The sequence below is a fragment of the Chiloscyllium punctatum genome, chromosome 7, assembly GCF_047496795.1.
Source record: "Chiloscyllium punctatum isolate Juve2018m chromosome 7, sChiPun1.3, whole genome shotgun sequence".
NCBI classification, from domain to species: domain Eukaryota; kingdom Metazoa; phylum Chordata; class Chondrichthyes; order Orectolobiformes; family Hemiscylliidae; genus Chiloscyllium; species Chiloscyllium punctatum.
In genome coordinates, this window is record NC_092745.1 from 35,384,315 (window position 1) to 35,408,585 (window position 24,271).

General features: G+C 47.1%; 1 pseudogene; it reads left to right on the top strand.

Annotated features, from left to right (window-relative positions):
- LOC140479581 (Ig kappa chain V region Mem5-like) overlaps positions 1-24,271 on the top strand; it is a 483,791-nt pseudogene that overhangs the window by 150,191 nt on the left and 309,329 nt on the right.

A 24,271-nucleotide genomic window follows, 5' to 3' on the forward strand; every position in this document is an offset into this window, starting at 1 on the left:
TGGAAAGTTCTGGCGATGAGGCATTCTGCCAAATGGCTTTGACAGTCTGCTCAGGGAACCGCTCGACAGGATCCGCCCTCTCCTTTTCCCGAAGGGTCTCAAGGACGCTACGTGCTGACCACTTCCTGATGGACTTGTGGTCAAAGGTGTTTTTCCTCATAAATTTCTCCACGAAGGACAGGTGATACGGAACGGTCCAACTACTCGGAGCGTTCCGCGGCAGCGAGGCCAGGCCCATCCTTCGCAACACCGGGGACAGGTAGAACCTCAGTATGTAGTGACACTTGGTGTTTGCGTACTGGGGATCCACGCACAGCTTGATGCAGCCACACACAAAGGTGGCCATCAGGGTGAGGGTGGCATTGGGCGTGTTTTTTCCCCCATTGCACCGGTCTTTGTACATAGAGTCTCTTCGGACCCGGTCCATCTTTGATCTCCAAATGAATTGGAAGATGGCCCGGGTGACTGCGGCGGCACAGGTCCTGGGGATAGGCCAGACCTGTGCCACATATAGCAATACTGAGAGTACCTCACACCTGATGACCAGGTTTTTTCCCGCGATGGAGAGCGACCGTTGCCCCCATCTGCCTAGTTTCTGTCTCATCTTCCTGATCCGCTCCTCCCAGGTCTTGGCGCAAGCCCCAGCCCCCCCGAACCAAATACCCAGCACCTTCAGGTGGTCAGTCCTGACGGTGAAGGGGATAGAGGATTGGTCGGCCCAGTTCCCGAAGAGCATGGCCTCGCTCTTGCCTTGGTTTACCTTGGCCCCCGAGGCCCGTTCGAACTGGTCGCAGATGCACACGAGTCTGTGCACGGACAGCGGATCCGAGCAGAAAACAGCGACGTCATCCATGTACAGGGAGGCCTTAACCTGCAGGCCCCCGCTGCCAGGAATAGTCACCCCTCTCAGGCTCGCATCCTTCCTGATGGATTCGGCAAATGGCTCTATGCAACACACAAACAAGGCGGGTGAGAGGGGGCATCCCTGCCTGACTCCAGATCTTACAGGGAAGCTATCTGATTCCCACCCATTGATTGAGACTGCACTGACAATGTTGGTGTAGAGCAGTCTGATCCAATTTCCGATTCCCTCCCCAAAGCCCATTTTGGAGAGGACATCCCTCATATATGTATGCGATATCCTGTCAAAGGCTTTCCCCTGGTCCAGGCTGATGAGGCAGGTGTCCACCCCCCTGTCCTGCACGTAGGCGATCGTATCCCTGAGGAGTGCGAGACTCTCAGAGATCTTCCTGCCCGGTACAGCACAGGTTTGGTCCGGGTGGATCACCGATCCCAGAGCAGACCTGACCCGGTTGGCGATGACCTTTGACAAGATTTTGTAGTCTGCATTTAACAGTGAGATCGGTCTCCAATTTCTAATTTCCTCCCTCTCCCCCTTCCGCTTGTAGACGAGGGTGATGATGCCTTTCCTCATGGATTCACTCATGGTACCTGCCCGGAGCATACTGACATACACCTCCAGCAGGTCCTGGCCGATCAAGTCCCAAAGAGCGGAATAAACCTCGACCGGTAAGCCGTCGCTTCCGGGAGTTTTATTCTTTTCGAAGAACTCGAGGGCCTTGGTCAGTTCATCCAGAGATAGCGGCTGGTCCAGCCTCTCTCGTGTTCCGTCATCTAGGACCTCCGTGATAGAGGACAGGAACGACTGGGAGGCCGCGCTGTCGGTTGGCTTCGAGTCATACAGACTGGCATAGAAGGATTTGCTGATCCTCATGACGTCAGCCTGAGATGACGTTACCGAGCCATCTTCTTTCTTCAGGCTGCTGAGCACGGAGCTCTCTTTGTGCACCTTCTGGAAGAAGAAACGTGAGCACGTCTCGTCCTGCTCCACCGAGCGGACCCTGGACCGGAAGATTATCCTGGAGGCCTCCGAGGCAAAGAGCGAGGCTTGCTGGCCCTTCACCTCCTTGAGGTCCTCCGTGACATCGACCCCCATCGTCTGCAGCAGGAGCAGGTTCTGCACACTTTCCTGGAGCTGGGACAGTTTTCCCCGCCTCTCTCTCGCCTCCTGGACACCTTTGAGGATAAAGAACCTCTTGATGTTCCCTTTTACCGTTTCCCACCAGTCCGCTGGAGACTCAAAGAGGGGCTTCACGGTTCTCCAACCTGCGTAATCCCTCTTGAGCTCTTCGATGTTTCCCGGGGTCAACAGCTTAGTGTTCAGTTTCCACGTTCCCTTGCCCGCCCGCTGTTCGTCCTGTAGGTGACAGTCGGCCAGCAGGAGGCAGTGGTCAGAGAAGAACACCGGCTTGACGTCGGTGGATCTGACCGAGAGCGTTCGGGACACAAACAGGTAATCTATCCTTGAGCGGATAGACCCGTCTGCCCGTGACCAGGTGTATCTACGCTGCGCTCCATCTGCAGGGGCGCTGAAGACGTCGTGCAGCTTGGCGTCTTTGACCGTTTCCATCAGGGCCCTGGACGTAGCGTCCGGTTTACTGTCCCCCCCGCCGGATCGTCCATCTGCATCAATGATGCAGTTGAAGTCTCCGGCCAGAATGACCGGCCTGGACGTAGCCAGCAGCAGTGGAAGCTGTTGCAGGACGGCCAACCGTTCACTCTTACCCGCTGGGGCGTACACGTTGATTAGTCTCACAGGAGCGTTTCTGTATTTGACGTCCACGACGAGGAGGCGCCCGCCCACCACCTCCTTAACCCCCTCATTGTGGTAACAGATTCTGAACAATCTCTGTCTCGTCCTTCGAGGGCTCCCACTGCCCTGACACTGATTTCCAATCATGTCACTGCTTCCGGTCCACTTTTACCAAAGCACCACACAGTTTAGTAAAATGAAAACTTTTACACTTTCTCCATGGTTCTCCATTTCCATCCCTCCTCTCAATCTCACTGAGTTCTGATCGCTGTCACTAAAATGATCCCCCATTATAACCCTTCCAGCTGCCCTCATTCATTCCATAAACGATGGTCTAAAACTGTCCCTTCTCTTTCATCATCACCCTCTCAGGACCAATTAGGGATGAATAATAAATGCCAGTAACACTCACATCCCAAGAAGCAATGTGAACAATGCCTGTTCTTTTGTTGGGTTTATTCTGTATTGACCAAAAATGTTCAAAAAGATTGTTTTGGCAGTGAATATTGTGAGGGTTGAATTCCCTTCGAATGGCAGGGATTAAAATTGTTTCTCTTGTCTTTCTGGCTGTGAGAACTCTCAGCCCAAGCTGACCCTTCTGCCCCCCTCCCCGGAGCAGATTAATGCCAATAGCACTGCCACCCTGGTGTGCCTTGCCAATCACTTCTATCCCGATGAGCTGGAGGTGCAGTGGAAGAAGGACGGTGCAGTCATTTTGGACGGGATTCAGACCAGCAACTACCTGCGAGCTTCAGACAGCACCTACAGTGTCAGCAGCCTGCTGACCTTCTCTGGGTCTGAGTGGGCATCCAACGCTCGCTTCTCCTGTGCCCTCACCCACTTGACCCTCCCCTCTCCCCTCAGCAAGAGCATCAGGAGATCAGAATGTGTGTAGAGTGTTCAAGACAGTCCACAGAGGAGACACAACTTTATGTTGAACAGGGCTGAGCTGGCAGGACAAAGGTCATTGTTAGCACTGAATTTCAAATCTCTTCCTTCTCGGGACTGACTTGGAGACACTCCTGAGGTTTGGATATTAAAGTAGGTTCTTGGACAGTGTCAAACCTCATGCTGTCCCTGTCCTAAGAGTGTTTGATGGGGACAGAGTTGACTTGTGATGCTAAATAAAATTTCTTGAAGTTGCTGAAGACTGTCAGCTGTACAAAACAATGTGAACCTCAGAAATCTCTGCTTCAGTAAACCAGATCTTCTTCCTGCTCAGCCACTAGTTCCAATTTAAGGTTTTATCACTGTTTAAAGGAACAGGATTCTCATGCTATTGAGTAAATCTCCACAAGTGTTTTCCTCAAGCTTCATTGTAGCTGTGAATTTGAGCAGCTTACTCTGTCTGGGCTATTAATTCCAGTTTTTTTCTGTTAATATGAATGTGGAAAAGGGAATAAAGATGAAAATTCAGTCTTTGTCTCTGTGCGGTTTGAAAATAGACGACCTCCCCCTTTTGATTGGCTGCATTTCAGTAGGTCATTGTCACAATTGGTTGCTTGGCCTGTCCATCAATTACAATCATCAATCATCAATCCTTTTCAAATAATCCCATTGATCAGGAATTTATATCGGATATAAGATTCCAATAAGAACATGATTTGGTGTTGAACTGGGGTATACACAGTTAAAAATCACACAACATCAGGTTATAGTCCAACAGGTTGAATTGGATGCACACTTGCTTTCGGAGCAACGCTCCTTCATCAGGCGATAAGAACAAAAACTGAAAGCTGTTAGGACTTAATAAGTACAATTTGACACATTCCCTCTTTAATCAGTTGGTCCAGGCCCAGCTGAAGGGATCGCACTGTGCAATCCCTGCTGCATGTTGGGTAGCCCCTGAAAAAATCTTCGACCCTTCACATTAGTGTTTAACTTAATGCTGCCTGCAGGTGTCTCTCTGAGTGTGGGTATGTTACTCAGGGAGACACCTACAGGCAGCACTGAGTAACATGCTCACACTCAGAGAAACACCTACAGACAGCACTGAGTAACATGCTCACACTCAGAGAGACACTGACAGACAGCACTGAGTAACATGCTCACACTCAGATAGACACCTACAGGCAGCACTGAGTAACACACGCACATTCGGAGAGATCTATCAGCAGCATGGAGTGTGATCATGTTACTTAGTGCTGCCTATTTCTCAGAGTGCGTGTGTTACTTAGTGTTGCCTGTAGGTGTCTCTCTCAGCGCGAGTGTGTTACTCTGTGCTGCATGTCGGTGTTTCTCTGAGGTATGTGTCTCTCGCCCTGGATTGAGAATGGGCCTTGTGCTGGGGCTTTAATCTTCTCAAATCATGAATGAAAAACAGTTCAGTTGATTCAGTCTGAGATGGCAGCTCATTCAGATGGCCAAAATTAAAAAAGCACACAACACCAGGTTATAGTCAAACAGGCTTATTTGGAAGTAGAAGCGTTCAGAGCATTGCTCCTTCGTCAGGCAGCTGGAGGGGCAGGATCATTGGACACAGAATTTCCAGTAAATTGAGACGGCAGCTGAGAGTGTATTCTCGGTCAGTGAGGAATTTCAGAGGTCGTGGGCACTGTGCTCCCGAATGTGTTGCCCAATTCCGAGGGGATTTTCTGAATTCAGGGTTATAGCAATCGTGGCTGCCTGCCCAGCCAATGCTGGCTCCCCATAGTCATATTTCAATGGTTAATTAACCCAAAACTAGGTGCAGCAATATTACCTTCCAGGGAGGGTAGCTGTCTGAGTGAGGGAGGTTGAACCCTTGCAGCCCCAAGAGAGGTTGCGGTAGATTAATAACAGCTATGACCACCATGAAGGTGCCACTTTCTCTCCTCTTGCCCCAGCTGTGATAACCCTCAGGTTAAAAGTGGGACTGCTCTGGGATGATGACCACATTCCTGGTTGATGGAGCGAAGGTCAACCTCTCCCAAACGCAGCACAAGCTGCATTGAAGGGGCATCAAGAGTAAGCATGGAGAGATTGAGGGTGACAGAAGGAGGAGGTTGGTTGGGAGTTCACAATAGGCAATTTAGCACGGCCAATTCACCTAACCTGCATGTCTTTAGATTGTGGGAGGAAACCAGATCACCCAGAGGAAACCCATGCAGACACGGGGAGAATGTACAAATTCCACACAGACAGTTGCCTGAGGCTGGAATCAAACCCGGGTCAAAACACTCGGACTAGTCTTGACTTCACTGCAGCCTCTGCCTCTACTTCTGGCCCTGCCCACTCTACAACTAAGACTCTGGCTGCATTTCCCAGGGACACCCTGAGTCCTACCTCCTGCTAACCAGCACACTCACTCACTCTCCTCACCCATCCATCCCCACAGTGCATCCTACCCCTCCACTTCTCCCTCTTCACCTCATCCCCAACTTCCTACTCCTGCACCTCACCACACAACCCACTTCCGTCCCAATCTCCTTTCTCTCCCACACCCATTTCCCCGTGCTGCATCACAACCAACCCTCACCCACCACATGCTGCATCACAACCAACCCACACCCTTCCCCCTCCCCTCCTTCAGCCATCTTGGGCCCCTCGTAAAGCTCAACCTTGAGCCTTGTCCCATACTTACTATCCCTCCTGACCTTGAACTCTCTGAGGCCAAAAGGTCCATCCTCATGAAAGGGCTCGCAGTCATTCCCGCCCGACGCCACCTCAACAAAACCCACACTCACCACGACGCGGACCTCTTCTTCCACTGTCTCTACTTCCATGTCTTCTTCTTTAACAAAAAACTCCCAACATCCTTCTGAGGACCCCTTGTCCCACCTCCAACCTTCCTCCTCCTCTTGGTCACCCCCTCCAGCTGTGTACACTTCCTAGACCTCTTCATTGCTGACTGCTGATGTGACATCAGGTGCCTTAATTTCTCCCCTCACCCTCTCTAGCCATACCCTCCCTGAACATGCAGCACTCCACTCTCCTCTCCAACCCCTGGTTCACCATCAAACCCACTGACAAAGGTGGGGCAGTGGTAGTCTGGAAGATTCACTGCTATGTCGCAGAGGCCTAATGCCAACTCTCCAACACCATGTCCTACTTCCCACTTGCCTATGACCCTGCCGCGACCCATCAGGCCAAAATCACTCGCCCTGTCAGTGCCCCCATTGCCTCCAGTGATCTCCCCTCCACTGCCTCTAATCTCATAGTCCCCCAGCCCTGCAATGCCCAGTTTTGTCTGCTCCCCAAGATCCACAAGCCCATCTACCCTGGGTAACCCATCATCGCAGCATGCTCCTGCCCCACTGAGCTCATCTCATTCTATCTTAACTCTATCCTTTCCTCCTTGGTTCAGACACTTCCCACCCACATCCGTGACACCAACTATACCCTCCATCTCTTCAGTAACCTCCAGTTCCCCAGCCCTAAGTGCTTTACCTTCACTATGGGTGTGCAGTCCTTATATATGTCCATACCCAATAAGGATGGCCTCCAGCCCTCTGCTTCTTCCTCTCCAACAGACCCATCCAGTCTCCTCCACCAATACCCTCCTCCGCCTTGCTGAACTGGTCCTCACCCTCCACTACTTTTCCTTTAACTCCTCCCATTTCCGCTAAATCCAGGGGGTGGCTATGAGTACCTGGATGGGCCCCAGCTAGTCCTGCCCCTTTATTGGCTATGTTGAACAGTGCCTCTTCAGTACCTGCACAGGCACTGTGCCCCAGCTCTTCTGCCATTACATTTATGACTGCATCGGTGCAGCATTCTGCACCCAGACTGAACTGGAGCAGTTCATCGACTTCACCCACAACTTCCACCCTGCCCTCAAATTCACTTGGCCAACCTTGGACACCTCCCTCCCCATTAATGACCTCTCCATTCCCATCTCCAGCGACAATCTTCAGACTGACATTTACTTAGACTCCCATAACGAACTGGAGTAAACCTCCTCTCACTCAGTATCCTGCAAGAACTCCATCCCATTCTCCCAATTCCTCTGCCTCTGCCCCAACTGCTCAGATAAGGAGACATTCCACTGATCACAGATGTTCACCTATTACGAACAATGTGCTATTCCTTCTTCTGTCATGCACTGCACCACCTCCATTTCCCATTCCACTGCTCTAAACCCCTCCAAACATAATAAAGGCAGAGCCCACTTGTCTTCACCTACCACCCCACCAATCTCCATATCCACGACATCATCCTTAAATACTTCCACCAACTCCAGCTTGACCACACCACCAAGAACCTCTTCCTCTCACCATCCCTGGCTGCCTTCCACATGGACTATTGCCTTTGACAATTCTTTGTTTGTGCCACTCGCCCATCAACCCTCCTGAACCCCCAGGAACCTTCCCTTGCAACTCAAAAAGATGCAAAGTCTGCTGGTACACCAACCCCTCTCCTCCATCGAGAACCACAAACAGTCCTTCCAGGTGAGACAGAAGTTCAACTATCTCTCCTCCAACCTAGTTCACTGCGTCAGGTGCTCCCGTTGTGGTCAACTCTACGGGAAGACCAAACGTAAACTTAGGGAACATTTTACCAAGCATTTCAGCCAGGCCCGGAGGGACCGTACGGTCCTCCCAGTCACCACCCATTTTAATTCCCCTTCCCACTCCCTTTCCGACATGACGATCACTGCCCTCCTCCATTGCCACAATGAACCAAACTACAAATCGAAAGAACAACATCTCATCTTCTGTCTGGGCAGCCTACAGCCCGGAGGAATCAAAATTGAGTTTGCCAATTTCAAATAACCACCCTTCCTATCCCCAGACTCCCTTCCCAACTCCTCACCCTCCCTTCCATTCCTCCCTGCCACCAAACAGATTCATTCCTCCCATTAACCAACCAGGTAGTACCCTCTACCTGTCATCACTGATCCCCACTTCATCATCCTGTCCCAGCCACCCCCTTTATCTGCAGCTCCCCCAACACCCAGCCCCATTCCTGCAGAAGAGTTACACCCAATATGTCAATTCTTCACCACCTGATGCTGCCTAACTTGCTGTATTTTTCCAGCATCCTACCTATCATTGAATGGAACCAGCAGATAAGGGTTAGATATCAAGTGTCAGGGCCATGAATAAATGGGAATGGGATATGCTACAGGTAGATGCATTGAGACAGTCAATCACAAAAAGAAGACCAAACTGGAAATGAAACATTAATACACAGTGAACAGAATTTAATGTCAGAAAGTGTGAGACCTTGCAATTGGGTCGGAATAATCTAAAGGCCGACGATTATTTAAATTGTGAGAGATTCCAACAAATTGCAGTACAGAGTGATCTGGGTAGTATTGTGCATGGGACACAGAAAGTTAGTGCAGGTACAGTAAGTCATTGAGAAGGTGAATGGAATTTTCTCCTTTATTGTTGGGGGTTGGAATTTAAAAGTAGAGAAGTCTTGTTAAAACTGTACAGGGTGTTAGTGAGCCTGCATTTGGCATATTGTGTGCAATTCTGGTCCCTGTATTTAAGAAAGGATGGACAGCTATTGGAGGCTTCCTCCTGCTCCTATTTCCCATGTCCTTGTGTGCTCCAATATCCTTCTCTCACAGCAGAGCTGGTTGGAGCCTGCCTGCAGTAGCAGCCTCCAGTCTCTGGGTGCTGCTGCCAAATGATCTGCCTTGGCCAGGCTGTCACAGTTCCCACATTACAACAATGTCTGGACTTTGGAAGTATTCCATTGGCTGTAAAACATTTCCAAACATCCTAAGTTCAAGGAACGTATAACACATATATAATTCTCTCTCCTTTTATATTTTATCTCCATGTCTTCCCAGATGTCACCTGACAACATCACACAATTGTGTTAAATCTAGAATAAATCATGAAAATCTGGGAGAACTTAATCTATGATCACACTGGTATTAATGACCACCTCGTCAGTGGGCTTTGAGGCTGAAGGTCAATAGCTGTCTCATGGGGCCTTGATCTGAATTGTCTCCAGTCAGTCAGTGTTTTTGTCTGGTCCAGACAGTACTGACCAACCTTAGACCCTGTGATCTGATTGAGATGAAGGGTTAGCTGTGCTGGGCTTTCACACATGACTCACATACAGAGTGAAGCAGGGATTACCCAATTCACAAGAGTAAATGGAACGAACAAACTGGGTGAGTGTGACAACCCCATACTCTCCCCAAGACAGTGGGACAGAAACAATAATATTCTCAGACAGAAAGGTTCGTAAAAATGGTACCCTGCAAAGAGAGGGGGGCAGGAAACGTGACACTCCCCAGAGAAAGGCGAACAGTAACTGTCTGTTCCCCACTATATTGTTGTGACATATGTCCTTGGGAAATGGGTTTCGTTTATATTTTCTCAGTAACAAGGATTACAATTCCATATTTCGTGTGGCAGCAGATCCACTGAAGGTCATGCTTTCATTTGGAGGTTGCCCAGGTTTCTGTCCTGGCTGACACAGCATGATCTACCAGTGCTGTTCACGAAGGAATCTGATGGGCACTTTCTCTTTCTGCTGGCAAAGGGAGAGATTTGCTTTTACTGCAATGGTGGCCAAAGAAATTAGTTTGTGGATGTATGTCCAGCTGAGCGGAATGTTCTGTTGTTCATGATGGGATTAACCTTGCCTTAACACCGACAGTGAGGCAGAAAGTCACCATGCAGTGGTCTCCTGGATCACACTGAGAAACCAAGTTGATGGTATAACTACAGAGATCAAGACAATGGCTTGAACTCACCGAACAACCAGAGGCTTCAGCCAACAACTGGATCACAGGCAAATTGAGTGTTGTGTAAATTCTCAGGATCTCAGGGAACAAACACAACTACTGAGCTACAAAACTGAACAGGATATTTTTATGACAAATTGGCATTCCAAAAATAAAATCCAAACACAATATGTATAAAAACTGAGTACAATCTCATTTCAAAGACGACAGCATTTTGTTTGAAAGCTGGACGATAATGAGATGGGAATTCAAACAACCACACACTGCATCTCACAGTGTTCTCATCATAACACATTTGAAAGCCTCTTAAAAACACGGAAGGAGAGAGAAACATTTCAAACTGTATTAATACGAGTGAGGATCCATTAAAAACTAGGATGATGATGTTAAATGCTCCCAACTAGAAATAACACAGATGCATTCACATCATTGGAATGTGAAATAATGTTAAAAAGTCTGCCAACCACTTTCATAAAGACGGAGTATTTTTAAATCTCAAGAGGCATTGATGATTTTTTTTCCAGTTCCATAGCAAGGAAGCAGCAGCTGACATATGAACTCTAACAAAATGATAACAGGGACTGAATACAGAGCTGGGTCCTGAGAGAAAACAAATCAACAGCAGAGATCTGTCCAGTACTGGGATCATTTTAGACAAGACAGTTTGTTGCCAGCAAGTTACTACAGCTTGAAAACTCCAATACAGTCAGAAAGAGAAAAAGGGCAATGTGCAGATTGTTGAACAGGCCCCTACACCTGGGCCTGAGGCATGAGCCCAAGCTCCAACACACTGGCCTCACTTCACAACAATCTTCACACAGTGCGGGGTCATGAATTCTGGCCATCAATTCCTCAGGGACTGGGATGGAGTGAGGGAACAGGGGCAATTGTAGAAGTGTCAATAGAGAGTAAAGAAAGATGGAGAGGGTGTTTTGGAAAGGGGTTAGAGGAGGAAGTATACTTTGTGCCACTCAGTACTGACATCACAAAATGAACAAAACAGCACAATGTGAAGACAAACAAAAGTCACATCAAAGTACTTTCCGTATCACGGGGACATTTTCGTTATGGTGCGATAAGTACCCTGCTTCCATAGCTGTACGTCTCTCGAGATTGAGCCGGTTACCGACAGAGTCCCAGTTTATTTTTTACTGTTCAAGGACAGTGAAGCAGTTGCCCTCTAGTGGCGAAAAAGTGCTTGCCCTACTGCTGAGGATTATGGGTAAAGTCCCCTTCCATACGCGCCCACACAAACTAGCAGCCACTTCAGCTGCTTTATTGAAAACCACAAGCTTTCAAGATGCTGTTCTTTCAACAGTGGAACTGGACACACGATCATATGAATTGGGGCAAATGAAGGAGATTCATCCTCTTGAGCCTGCTCCCCATGGCTGACCTGATTATTCCACATACTTGCCTCACCCCGATAGATTTTTGATAAGCAATGACTATCTACTTCTTCACTACAAGCATTCAGAGGTTTCATTTCTTTGTTTGAAAAAGAATTCCAAAGATCTATGACCTTAAGCAAGAAAAATAAATCCCTGCTTGTCTCGGTCTGAAATGAGGGAACTTATTTTAGTTTTATATTCTCCCTGAAAAGGAAGCATTCTTTTCACATCCACGCTGTATTCTATGTTCATGTTGATATGGCATCTGCTTTAATCAGCTGCTCTCTCATGAGAACAGTTGCCTATCCTGCCACCATCATTGGCTGATGCACATAAACATCCAGGTCCTACTGCCCCTACACCCACCCATACTTGTACCCTTTAGTTTGTTTTGTCTTTCCACGTTTTCCTTCCAAAATGAATCAGTGACATCTCTTTTCATTAAAATCTATCCGCAACCATCTGCTCATTCCATTAACTTACCTGTATCTTTTTAAAGTTAGACACTATCTTCTTCATGAGCCGTAATAGATCCAAGTTTCATACCATCAGCAAATTTTGAAATTATGCCTTGTACACTCAGGTTATCATAGATTTAACTATTTTAAATAGTTTTTAAAATGAACTATTTTATAAACTATTGTAAATTATACCTCAAATTTATTGCCCATCTCTGGTTACTCGGACTGAATTTTGAGCCAGATCATGGGGCCATTAAGAATGAATCGTGTCACTGTGTGGGACTGGAGTCACAGACCGGGTGATGACTGGGTTCCCTTGTCCAAACTACATTCATGAACATGACATTGAGTTTCATGGGGTTTTTTGTTCAGATCCCAGCGCCTTCATTCCCAGATATTACATGGCTCACCACTGCCCTCTCCAGGACAATTAGGGAAGGGCAGCAAATAGCAGCCACTTTTGTGCCCGCCCATCCCAGGAGAAATCAAAATAAACGAGATATACTTCAAATGATCAAACTGGTGAGGCTTTAATTCATCTCTTTGAAAAACTGGAGCCAAGCCTAGAAGTAGAGTGAACAAGGGTGAACCTGGTCTGTCAGACTGAAAGGTGGAGTGTCCTTCGGATTGACACTGGGATCAGGCACAAAATGAATTACACTCAAAGACCGAACAAACAGCTATCAAAGCAGGTCACCAAACTGCAAAGAGCAGCAATTTATCTGGGAGAACTCAACAGGTATCAGTGGGTGTAAGAGCATTAGGCAGGCAAGTGTCATGTTGTTGAACACACCAGAAGCACAGTCACACATAGAACATAGAACATAGAAGAATACAGCACAGTACAGGCCCTTTGACCCTCAATGTTGCGCCGATCCAAGCCCACCTAATCTACACTAGCCCACTATCCTCCATATGCCTATCCAATGCCCGTTTAAATGCCCATAAAGAGGGAGAGTCCACCACTGCTACTAGCAGGGCATTCCATGAATTCACGACTCGCTGAGTAAAGAATCTACCCCTAACATCTGTCCTATACCGACCACCCCTTAATTTAAAGCTATGCTCCCTCGTAATAGCTGACTCCATACGTGAAAAAAGGTTCTCATGGTCAACCCTTTCTAAACCCCTAATCATTTTGTACACCTCTATCAAGTCACCCCAAACCTTCTTTTCTGTAATGAAAACAGCCCAAAGTGCCTCAGCCTTTCCTCATACAATCTTCTGACCATACCAGGAAACATCCTGGTAAACCTCCTCTGTACCCGTTCCAGTGCCTCCACATCCTGCCTATAGTATGGCGACCAAAACTGGACACAATACTCCAGACGCGGCCTCACCAGAGTATTATACAACTTCAAGATGACCTCAGGACTCCGGAACTCAATTCCTCTACCAATAAAAGCCAGTACGCCATATGCCTTCTTCACAGCACTATTTACCTGGGTGGCAACTTTCAAAGATCTGTGTACATGGACACCAAGATCCATATGCTCATCCACACTACCAAGTATCCGACCATTAGCCCAGTACCCCATCTTTTTGTTACTCATACCAAAGTGAATCAACTCACACTTACCTACATTGAACTCCATTTGCCACCTTTCTGCCCAGCTCTGCAGCTTATCTATATCCCGCTGTAACCTGACACATTCTCACTATCAACAACTCCACCGACTTTCGTATCATCCGCAAACTTGCTCACCCAACCTTCTAGCCCCTCCTCCAGGTCATTTATAAAAATGACAAACAGCAATGGTCCCAACACAGATCCTTGCGGAACACCGCTAGTAACTGCACTCCAAGATTAACCTGTACCATCAACTACTACCCTCTGTCTTCTTCCAGCCAGCCAATTCCTAATCCAAACCTCCAACTTACCCTCAATGTCATATCTCTGTATTTTTTGCAGTAGCCTACCATGGGGAACCTTATCAAATGCCTTACTAAAATCCATATACACCACATCTACCGCTTTCCCCTCGTCCACATCCTTAGTCACCTTCTTGAAGAATTCAATAAGGTTTGTGAGGCACGACCTGCCCTTCACAAAACCATGCTGACTATCCCTGATCACATTATTCCTATCCAGATGTTCATAAATCCTATCCCTTACAATTCTCTCTAAGACTTTGCCCACAACAGAAGTGAGACTCACCGGCCTATAGTTACTAGGGCTGTCCCCACTCCCCTTCTTGAACAAGGGAACCACATTTGCTATCCTCCAGTCTTCTGGCACTATTCCTGTAGACAACGAGGACATAAAAATCAAGGCCAATGGCTCTGCAATCTCCTCCCTTGCTTCCCAGAGAATCCCGGGATAAATGCCATCAGGCCCAGGGGACTTATCTATTTTCACCCTTTCCAGAATTTCCAACACCTCTTCCCTACATACCTCAAAGCCGTCCATTCTAATTAATTGTGACTCAGTATTCACATCGGCAACAATGTCCTGTTCCTGAGTGAATACTGACGAAAAGTATTCATTCAGTATCTCCCCAATCTCTTCAGCCTCCACACACAACTTGCCACTACTATCATTGACTGGACCTATTCCTACCCTAGTCATTCTTTTATTCCTGACATACCTATAGTAAGCCTTTGGGTTTTCTCTAATCCTACCAACTAAGGACTTTTCATGTCCCCTCCTTGCTGCTCTTAGCTCTCTCTTCAGAACCTTCCTGGCTACCTTATAACTCTCAATCGCCCCAATTGAACATTCACACCTCACCTTTACATAGGCCGCCCTCTTCCATTTAACTAGGGATTCCAATTCCTTATTAAACCACTGCTCCCTCACACGACCCTTTCCTCCCTGTCTGACAGGTACATAAAGGGAAACAATTGGGATAGAGCAGGGAAACGGGACTAACTGAATTTCTCCACTGAGAACTGGAACGGATTTTCTCGGTAGTCACGCCTCTGAGAACGATAAAGGTTGAAGGGCCGTTTATATTATAAACAACACTGCAGCGCACAAGAAAGGATGCCGAGTGACATATCTCCTTTAACTTGGAAACAATATCAGAAATAAAGGTTAATGTGATTTTAGACTGAATATTGAGAGTGAGGAGATGGAGGGGAGAGTGACCATGGCAGCTGTCCTGAAGAATGGTTAATTCACATTCAGAATATGGTGCACAGTTAGGGGCTGCTTTGAGGGACAATACATAATGGGACAGGGACAGTGGATCTCGGTCACAAGGTTTTATTTCGGGTGTAGATTTCTTTACAGAGAAGGTGGTAAGAATTTGCAATTTTCTGCCACAGGCTGTTAAAACAAAACCTATCCATGTTTTATTCTCTGGTGGGACATGGGCACTGCTGGCTGGCCAATATTTCCTGCCTGTCCTTCATTTTCTTTGAACATGGTGAGGAGCTGCCTTCCTGAACCCGCTGCAGCCATGTGCTGTAGGTAGTCCCAGAATGCACTGAGGGAGAGAATTCCCTGATTTTAACCCAGTGACAGTGAAGGAACAGGGATGTATTTCTAAGTCAGGATGATGAATGGTTTGGGAGAAATCTTACAGATGGCAATGTTCCCATTTGCACACTATTTTAAAGGGTATTTAATAACCTGAAAAAGAGGAATAATAAAGGGAAAGTAATGCTAGAAAGCATTCGACTGGATGGTGATGGATTAATTATTGGGGTGACCTTTTTGGGCAGAGTTGGCTGTTCTTGTCCAGCAGCAACATTCTCCATGGTAACGCTTCATTGCATTCCAAAAGAACATGTTTAAAACTCAAAACTCTGACCTTACACAAAGACAGTGCTAATTATTGACAGATTTTATGACTTTCTTTAAGTTTCAAAACTCCTTCCATGGGGTCAGAACGTTTTGGGTTCAGTCCACTCTAAGGTGGGTCAACAACGATCTCACCCATCAGTGACAGAACTGCTGGGGAGCTCCTTCTGGTTCATGGGGAGGGCCCCAGTTAGAAGCGAGCAGAGCAATGCTTGTTGGAGGCAGTGTTCTCATTGGAGACCTTGGCTTATTATGGAGTCCCAGGCCAAATGTAACTAAAGGCAGGTGTGGGGTCATGGGAGAGGTGGCAGTTTAACATGAGGACATCTGAAGTTAGGTCCCTTGCTTGGACACATTGTGTGAAAGCCAAGCCTATTTAATCCCTGAGTGGCCATTAAATCAGGATAGATTCAGGAATGTTGATGTCAATGATCTCCTCAATCTCATTGATATCATCTGCTGATGTCTGGGAATTCCAGCACACTACTTCTATCCTGATATTCATTGAGAGAAACTTTGCTGCCATTGGGGGCATTGAAATGGGCCACTTGAATGATTAAATGTGCACAGAGTCATGTTTCCAACTGTATTAAATCCAGTCCAAAGTGTAAAAATCAAAACTCATGTTTCATTTACAAAACTGAGAGAAGATGCGTAGGTTGGTGGATTGGCCGTGCTAAATTACTCATATGTCCAAGAGAGGCACAGTCTAGCAAATGGAAAATGCCATGGAAAATGCAGGGTTATGGGGATAGGGTAAGGGAGGTGTGGGTCTGTGTGGGATGGTCTTCAAAGGGTCGGTACGAACTTGCTGGGCTGTGTGGCCTGCTTCCACTCTGTAGGAATTCCTCGATCCTATGTTTCTATGATGGCCAGAACAGGATCTCGACAGTGGAGGGAGGGTATTCTGATGTTCGAAAGTTCTTATACAAAAAAACACAGTAAATGTAAATTTACATCAGAGCAGACAAACTGAAAGTCAAAATGACACATTCTCCAGTCATATACCAGGTATAGGAAAGAGATCAGTAAAAATATTTTGATGCAGTTATTGGAACTTTATGATGAATGATGATAAACTGAGTGCTACATTCACAAAAGGACAGAATTACTTATTAGAATTTCAACAGGTCTGAAGCAAAAGAGGAAATCAGGATCAAATAGTCATTTGAGAATTTGGAACTTGAGTGAGAAAAAGTCCTTCTTGTGAAAACATTTCACTTTGCCTTGCTTTCTCTCCAAAGATGCTGCCTGACCTGCTGGGATCTCCAGTCTACATGGTATTCGCCTTTGCTGTGCTATTTCTTGCAAATTGCCCTGATGTGTGCAAGACAAAAGCTTCGGCAAAACGTCTCTTTTTTCAGCAACACTCAAATTCGGATCAGTTTAGAGAGAAAGCAGGGACAGGGAATCATCTTTCCCTGCAGGGAGGGAGGGAGTGTGTGTGGAATCTCCCATGGGCAGCGTTCTCCTGGCTGCCACCACATCAGGAAGGCAGGAGCCTGATGATCGAGGTGAATGGACAGGGCTCACTCTCACAGACCTCAGGGCCATGGAGCCTCTTGTGATGGGAGCATCTGCTTGGTGTCAGGGCAGACAATGATATTGCAATGGGATTGGAAATGGGACAACTTGACAATGGATGCTGCACAATGGCTGCACTGACTCTTCCTCTCTGCCTGGTCCCTCCAGGAGTGAACGTGGATGTACAGAATGGCTGGAGACCTTGGTTTTTGAAGAAGGCATGAACAATGAAACATTGTTCTCCAGCTGACACTCACCAGCTTGGTGCTGGAAAAGGTTCCTTTATTCAGTGAGCTGAGAACCTTGCTCCTGACGCAGCAGGTTGGTGTTGAGTGGGGTTTCAGGAGATATAGAGAGGCTGAGAAGGGAATGAATGAGCAAGTGAATATACCTGCTTCTCAAATTTCCCAGCAACAATGAGAGCTCAGGGTTAAGGCACGAATGAGGAAGGGTGAAGCGTTGAAGAAATCTTTCGCACAGAGAGCGTGCATGAGTGGGTACAGAGAAAAGACCATTCAATTGTTTTGAACTTACAAATTAGAGGCTAAATTAGGTCATTCAATCCTTCAAGACTTCTCGACCAATCAATAAGACCATGGCTGATGTGATTTTGCTCCCAAGCCACATTCTCAACCATCACAGAATGGTGAATGCACAACAAAAGTGGACAGAAAAGCCAGATCCTGAGCTACAACAGCAACCACCCAAACACACACAGGAGAAGCTGCATTAGGCCTCTGTTCAATAGGGCTACAACACACTGCAGCACTCCCGACCTGCGAAGAGAAGAACACTTCTACAAATTCTTTGCCAAGAACTGATTTTCCCGCAACTTCATCCGCAGATACCTAACAGACAAACAACATGATGAGGACATGCCACAACCTAACGCACTAGCCACGCTACCTTATATAAAAAAAGTCACAGAACTGACAGCCACACTTCTCCAACTATGGAACGGTGGCTCAGTGGTTAGCACTGTTGCCTCACAGTGGCAGGGATCCGAGTTCAATTCCCACATCGGGCAATTGTCTGTGTGGAGTTTGCACATTCTCCCTGTGTCAGCATTGGTTTCTTCCTGGTGCTCCGGTTTCCTCCCACAACCCAAAGATGTGCAGGTCAGGTAAATTGGCCATGCTAAATTGCCCCTAGTGCTAGGTGCATTAGTCGAAGCCCAGTATTGGGCAGAGGACTGGGTCTGGGTGGATTACTCTTTGGAGGGTCAGTGTGGACTTGTTGGGCCGGAGGGCCTGTTTCCATACTGTAGGGAATCGAATCACTCATAAACTGCCCAGAAACTGACAGCCACGCTCAGATAACAACATATGAGAACAAAAGACCCAAAACCAATCATGTGAAAGACAAATATAGTTCACAAGATTCCATGCAAAGCCTGCACAAAACACACTGGACACACAGCCAAACAACTAGCCATCCACATCCATGAGCACCAACGAGCCACTAAACCCCATGAGCAGCTGTCCCTAGTAGCTATACACACAGATGACAAGGACCACAGATTCGATTGGGCAGCCAGAGAAGTTCGAGAGCCATGGGCTCCACCAATAAACACATTGACCGAGACCCAATATACCGACCACTGAAATGACATTCCCAAAACCAGTAACTGGAAACAGCAGGAATGGAACCAAATAAATTCCAGAAGACACAGTACAACCGCACTTCACAGGAAGCTCCAAAGCACATGAAGATGTCACCTAGACAAGGGGCAAAATGTCTTCAAATCAACTTCGCAGCTTAGTGAGCATACCCACAACTACAGCAAGAGTGAGGGGTGTTCCTGTCCTATAGTATTCTCCAAATCCTTCCCTGCCCTCCTCATAGTCATACCCTCCTGCCCCTTACTATTCATGGAATTGGACTGCCCGGTCCTGAGGCTTATAACTTCCTTCTGGAACAAAGTCTCCAGGTATCTCTGCACCTCCCTGATGTGTCACCAATTATTTCAACTTAGCCTCCAATCCAAACACCCTGAGTGGGGGTTGTTGTAGCTTTATACATTCACTACAGATGTATTTAACCTGAGTCACTTTAACTTAATAAAGAAATATAGATCCCTCAGCAAGAAAACCCCTCCTTCCTTTTAAACAGGAGACTGCTTTGTCTTAAACCGGCCTTCCAGTTCTCGCCTGTTCTCTCCTGTAACAGGAACCACCCTCTCAGTATCCAGCCTGTCATGTCACCTTCAGATCAGAAACTGTTAATGAGAGAGAACAGGTTGTAAAAGCGAGGATTTTCTCTGGAAATGATTAACGGTGTTGATGTAAACTGTATTCTCCAGTGTCCAGAACAAGAGAATGGATAAAATTAGAATTGGGAGTGATTTCAGGAGGAACTCTTTCTGACAAAGAGTGGGGGAAATCTGGAACTTTCAATCTGAAAAAGCTACTAAGTTCGGGGTTCAATGTTCATTCGCTCAGGATGGTAAGGGTTACAGAATTAAGGGGGAATGTGTTCTAGGTCAGCCATGGCCTGACTGACTGACTGGGGAACCAGGCCAGAACAACCGATAACTCATTCCCACTGGAATCCACCGGAATAGCTGCTGTTTCGCTCAGATGCTCGTGGCCCGGGACTTGACGCGTGGTTCTCAGCAGCAGTACCAACACTCTATAGCCACTAGAGGGCAGCTGTTTCACTGTCCCTGAACAGAACAAATGAACTGGGGCCCTGCTCGGATCTAACCGGTTCAATCTGTAGAAATGCGGAGAGTGAGAGAAGGAGGAACGAGGGCCAACAGCTTTCGAACCAGGATACTTATCACACCACAATGAAAATGTTCCCTGTGATATGATTATTTTCACAGCGTGTTTTTTCTTCATTTTGCGATTCACGTAAACAATGTCAGTACTGAGTGGGACAAAGTATATTTCCTCCTCTAAACCCTTTCCAACACACTCTCTCCATCTTGCTTTACTCCTTATTGACTCTTCTACAATTGTCCCTGTTCCCTCACTCCGTCCCGGCCCCAGAGGGATTGATGACCGGAGTTCATGACCCTGCACTGTGTGAAGGTTGGTGTGAAGTGAGGCCAGTGTGTTGGAGCTTGAGCTCCTGCCTCAGGCCCAGGTGTAGGTGTCTGTTCAACAATTTCTTTGGCTGCCATTGTAGTAAGAACAAATCTCTCCCTTTGCCAGCACAAAGAGAAAGTGCCCGTCAGATTCCCTGGTGTGTGATGGTTTAGCCCAATAGGAGCAGCACTGGGAGGTCATGCTGTATCAGCCTGGACAGAAACCTGGGCAAACTCCAAATGAAAGGATGACCTTCAGTGGATCTGCTGCTACAGGAAATATAGGATTGGAATCCTTGTGACTGAATCAACTCATCAAACCCAAATACAACTGAGAAAATATGAACCAAACCAATTTCCCAGGACATACATCACAACACAGCAAGAAAATGGTGAACAGACAGTTACTGTCCCCTGTCTCTGGAGAGTGTCACTGTAACTGTCCCCTCTCTCTCAGGGGAGTGTAGCTGTTCCTGTCCCCTCCCTCTTTGGCGCCATGCCATTTTGAGCATCCTTTCTGTCTGAGGATGTTACTACTCATGTTCCCCATTCCCCCACCCCTCTCTGTCAGGTTGGGGGTTTCACAGCCACCCAGTTTGTTTGCTCAGCTTACTCTCTTGTGGAGTGGGTAATCCCTGCTTCACTACACTGACCTGTGTGTTTATACCCGGCACAGCTCATCCTTCATCTCAATCAGAACTGTCTGGTCCCAGAACAGTAACACTGACTGACTGGAGACAACCCAGATCAAGTCCCAATGAGAGTGTTATTGACCTTCACACTCAAAGCCCATCGAGGAGGTTGTTGTTAGTCTCAATGTTGCCACAGGGTAAATTCTCCCAGAGATTCATAATTCATTCCAGATTTTAAACAAGGGAGGGATGTTGTGAGGATACAGATGGGAAGGCATGGAGAGGAAACAAAATTGAGAGAGAATTGTATTTCTGTTACACCGTACATGAGCTGAGAATGTTCAAAGATGTTTTACAGACAATGGAATATCTTCAAAGTCTAGCCATTGTTATAATGTGGGAACTGTGAGAGCTCATTTACTGTCAGCAGGCTCCCACAATAACAGGGAGCTATTGACCAGGACAGGAGCGGAGAGTGGGACAGGCTGGAAAATGAAACCCAACTATCCAGTGAGGCCTGAGTCTGGTCCATGTGGTTATTGTTTGATGCTGATTGAGCCTCTCGTTCTGATCTTTGCTTTCCCCTGCATTTTGTTTTTCAAGTTTTACCAAGTAACTGCCCAGTTCAGTAAAATGGTTTTGTTCCCAAATGGAAACTTTTACACTTGCTCCATTGTTCTCCATTTCCATCCCTCCTCTCAATCTCACTGAGTTCTGATCACTGTCACTGAAATGCTCCCCCATTGATAGCCCTTCCAGTTGCCCACATTCATTCCCTAAACAATGATCCAAAACTGTCCCTTCTCTTTCACCATCACCTTCTCAGGAGCAATTAGGGATGGGCAATAAATGCTGATCCTGCCAGTGACACTCACATCTCAAGAAGCAATTTAAAATGGGGTTAGCACTGCTGCCTCACAGTGCCAGGCACACGGGTTCAATTCCAGCCTCTGGTGACTGTCTGTGTGGAGTCTGCACATTCTCCCCATGTCTGTGTGGTTTTTCTATATGCTCTGGTTTTCTCTCACAGTCCAAAGATGTGCAGGTTAGGTGAATTGGCCATATTTAGTTCCCCATAGTGTTAAGTGCATTAGTTGGAGAGGAATGGGTCTAGATTGGTTTCTCTTCAAAGGGTCAGTGTGGACTTGTTGGACTGAATGGCCTGTTTCCATACTGTAGGGAATCTAATCTCAAAAAATCCCTGTTCTTTTGTTGGCTTTGTTAGGTATTGGCTACAAATGTTCAAACAGATTGTTTTACGAGTTAATGTTCAGACGGTTGAGATCCCTTCGAATGGCAGGGATTAAAATTTTTTCTCTTGTCTTTCAGGCAGTGAGAACTCTCAGCCCAAGTTGACCCTGCTGCCCCCCCCCCCCCCCCCCTCACCGGAGCAGGTCAATGCCAAGGGCACTGCCACCCTGGTGTGCCTTGCCAATCAGGCAACTGTCTGTGTGGAGTTTGCACATTCTCCCCGTGTCTGCGTGGATTTCCTCCGGGTGCTCTGGTTTCCTCCCACAGTCGAAATATTTGCAGGTTAGGTGAATTGGCCATGCTAAATTGCCTGTAGTGTTAGGTGAAGGGGTAAATGTCAGGGAATGGGTCAGGGTGGGTTGCACTTCGGAGGGTCGGTGTGGACTTGTTGGGCCGAAAGGCCTGTTTCCACACTGTAAGTAATCCAATCACTTCTATCCCGATGAGCTGGAGGTGCAGTGGAAGAAGGACGGTGCAGTCATTTCGGACGGGGTTCAGACCAGCAACTACCTGCAAGCTTCGGACAGCACCTACAGTGTCAGCAGCCTGCTGACCCTCTCTGGGTCTGACTGGGAGTCCAACGCTCGCTTCACCTGTGACCTCACCCACATGACCCTCCCCTCTCCCCTCAGCAAGAGCAACAGGAGATCAGAATGTGTGTAGAATGTTTGAGACAGTCCACAGAGGAGACAAAACTTTAAATAGAACAGGGCTGAGCTGGCAGGACAAAGGTTATTGTCAGCACTGAATTTCAACTCCCTTCCTTCTTGGGACTGGCTCAGAGACACTTCTGATGTTCAAGAGTTAAGGCAGGTTATTGCGATCATCAAAAAGAAGCTTTGCTCTGTATCAAACTCCATGCTGACCCTGTTCTGGGAGTGTTTGATTGGGGCAGTGATGACCTGCGATGCCAAGTCAAACCTATTGAAAATGCTGAAGACTATCAGCTGTACAAAAACAATGTGAACCTCAGAAGTCTCTGCTTCAGTAAAACAGACCTACTTCCTGCTCAGCCGTCAGTTCCAATTTAAGGTTTTGTCACTGTTTAAAGGGACAGGATTCTCATGTTATTGAGAAATCCTCCACAAGTGTTTTCCTCAAGCTCCATTGTGGCTGTGAATTTCTGCAGCTTCCTCTGTCTGGGCTGTTAATTTCAGTCTGTTTTCTGTCAATGTCAATCTGGAAAAGGGAATAAAGTTGAAAAAGATTCAGTCTCTGACTCTTGTGTGCTTTGGAAATGGCCCGAGCTGAAGCCTGAGGGAAAGGGTGTGTGAAGTGTTAACCTCCACCTTCAATGCCTGGAGAAAGAGAGAGAGAATAGAGGGGCAATCAGCTCCCTGGTGCAGGACAGCGATGCTACCATTGTGTCCAGGAGGGGCACTTTCAGCAGGAATGCACAACCCCAAGAAAATCTTTCCCAATAAATGGAGAAAAGAAGGAAGGCAGAGGGGACAATGGGGAACACAATAATCTGATTGGAATTTCCTGTCAAGGTTCGCCCATCCCTTAAGCACAGCAGGATCCCAAACCAAGAAATTCAACTCAACTGTTTGGGAGCCAGAGCCACTGGAATGAATATGATCAGCAGGATCTTATTACTCAGAATAACAATTCCACAGGATTTGAGAAATAAATATTCCATAAATTAGACCTGGGTTTTCTTTACTCTTCAAATGAGATGGAATTGCCCCATGTGTCCCTGGAGTCAGATTGAGAATGTTCAGTCTGGGTGAGTCTGGGAGTCATGGCTGGGGAGGACAGTCAATGATAAACTGGTTCCACTTTCTGCTGTCATATTCTGTAGCCCCTGGGACATCTCAGTGAGGATCATCCAGGGCTCTGGGTGGATTCCAGAGCAGCTCATTGTCCTGACTGATGTGTTCCTCAGTCCACATGTGGTTCCAACAATCTCACTCCATGCTCTAGTATCAGTGGGGACCAATGGGGCTGAAATCTTATCCAAACACCGTGTGGAGGCTGCTGGTA